We start from the raw sequence: 2,638 nt of genomic DNA on the forward strand, positions 1-2,638 counted from the left end.
GGCCGGCCCCCATGTTTTTAATATAAATTCAAATTCACACACTAGCCTCAGGTTTGTACATACAAATGCTTCATGTTACTTTGCATAGAATTTTACAATTAAAGTCTCAGGCATTATTTTAAAAACATGTAAAAAAAAAATGTATTCCATATGATCAAAAAGACTCCCAAATCACACCAAAATTCTGAAGTGTACTTTCTTTTTACATTCTCTTTTTCAAAGATAAAATATGAAAACTCTTCTTCCTATATGTTTATCAGGACATTTTGTCCTTAGGTTTAAATTAAACCGTATCTGAATTGCAAAAAATAAATGTCAGCTTTGATGTTAGTATTGTGCTATTGTTATCTGCCTAGTAATATTTTGGGACAGTGTTTAAAGGGAGAATGTTTTAGTGTCTGAATGGTTCTATATTCATATTCTGAAAACATAAGGAGAACATTAGAAATAAATTATGCTGCCAGAGTTGTATTTAGTAGTTCTCCTACTCTGTCTGCAAAATAAGGCTGCTTCAACACAGTGGGTAGGAAAGTGAAAGTCAGCACAAAGTCAAATAGGATGCATCTATTTGGACTGTCCCACCAACAGAAATCACTGAAGGAAAACAAGACATAATTTCACAGTCAAGAAAAGATACAGAAACCCATTATGTGATTTAATTGAGTCCTTATAACATTGAATGGGCCTGGCCAAACACCAACTACAGATAATAACTAAAACTAGCTCCTATTATTTTTGATATGTTTAAATAATCAAAATACTATGCAATTAACCACTAAAATCTCTATGCGTATGAGTAATCAAGTCAATGTTCTAAGAATATCTTAATATACAATTAACTTGTAATCTTTCATAATGATCTTATAAATAAAAAAGATTACTGAAAGCCTTTAGGAATCCCTTTACACTATGTGTTCAGAATCTACTGTCTGAGAAGTTATAAAGATGTTTTCACTATCCATACATGTATGGTGTGTGGGTGGGGGTGGGGGTGGCGGACTGGAGTGAGTGATAACAAGTATGGTTATTTAGGGTTGCTGGCTTAAATTCAGACGAGGGGGTAATTAATCTAAAAATTACACCTACATACTTCCCACAACTATGTGCCTGATCTGTTTTAAGTTCAGACCTGAGGCCCAGTAATCAGTTCAGCCCTCCCTTATGATGCCATCCTAGGAAAATACCTGAGTACTCTGCTCTGGACCAGTGAAAGGCCAGGATGAGTTCTTTCTACCCAAAATGATCACAGGGCACCTTGAGGTCCCTGTTCTAGGTCAAGTGTGTTTTGTAAGGTATCCAACTCTAGTTCTTTGTCCATAAACACTCACTCTTCCTGGTGGACACGGCCTCCAGTACTGGATCTTCAAGGAAGGAGGGGGACACACTGCTGCTGCTGGTCGACTTGTGCAGAGTTTCTTCCTGAGCATGGTATGGGTGGAGAAACAGAGAGAGTTCTTGGACATGAGTGCTCTTATGCTACTCAAACATTTTACTATTAAACAGTTATTTTAATAGGAGACACCAAATTATAATGTCAAAGTTCAAGGTAAGTAGAAGACGAAGTAGAAGGGGCCTAAAATTAGACAAGTCTAGGTTTGTGTCCTAGCTTTGCCCCTTGTAGAGTGATATGACACTAAGCAGGTTTCCTATCTTAGTTTCATCACTTGTGAAAGAGGGTATGTAATGTCGCTTTTCCCACAGGGTCATTGGAAGAGTTAAATGAGATAATGCATGTAAAGTGCTTAACCCATTACCTGACACACAATAAGTGGTGGTTATTATTATTATTAGGGGAATATTGAACACATTCATAAAAATAACTGATTGTGAGCCCCACAAAGGCAGAAGATGGGTCTGCTTTGTTCATTGCTGTATACCTAGTACTAAACTTATCACTCAATAAGCAATGAATAAGTGTTTGTTGAATGAATGAATGAAAATAAACATTTCATAAAATGTCATAGGAGTTTAGGAAAATATTTACATTGTGCCAATAAAATTTCAATTCCTATTACCAGTAGGAAGAGACTTTAATTTGTTTTAGACTAAACCAAAATGAGGTATAGTATTTATTCATAAAATCTTTACTATCTAATATTTGACAGGAGATACACATTAACTGGAAGACAACTAATTTCTACTACAATATCTATGGAATACTGCTAAGTATACAGAAGGAAGAAAATTAGGTAAATATATTCATCCATGACTATGTGACATAGTGAAATTCTCTTGGAGCTTCTTAGCTAAAGTGACTTTAAGAATTAGCCATTCACTAAAAAACTGGCCTCATCTGATTTTAAATACAGAAAGAAGAAAATTAGGTAAATATATTCATCCATGACTATGTGACATAGTGAAATTCTCTTCGAGCTTCTTAGCTAAAGTGACTTTAAGAATTAGCCATTCACTAAAAAACTGGCCTCATCTGAAACCTACTGCTGAAATCATTAGTTTCAAAGAGGCCATAACACAAAGGATCTGGTCAAAGAACAGGAGAGGAAAAAAACTGTGTAAACCACACAGTTCAAACACAGAAGGTTTGAACAGTGACCTCAACACTCTTGGGACTTACCACAAACAAATCAAGCAATGTAAGCAAAGCCTCTATTAAAGATATGGTGTAGGTCACACAAGT

Source organism: Galeopterus variegatus, unplaced genomic scaffold (assembly GCF_000696425.1).
Source record: "Galeopterus variegatus unplaced genomic scaffold, G_variegatus-3.0.2 Scaffold2524, whole genome shotgun sequence".
Taxonomy (NCBI): domain Eukaryota; kingdom Metazoa; phylum Chordata; class Mammalia; order Dermoptera; family Cynocephalidae; genus Galeopterus; species Galeopterus variegatus.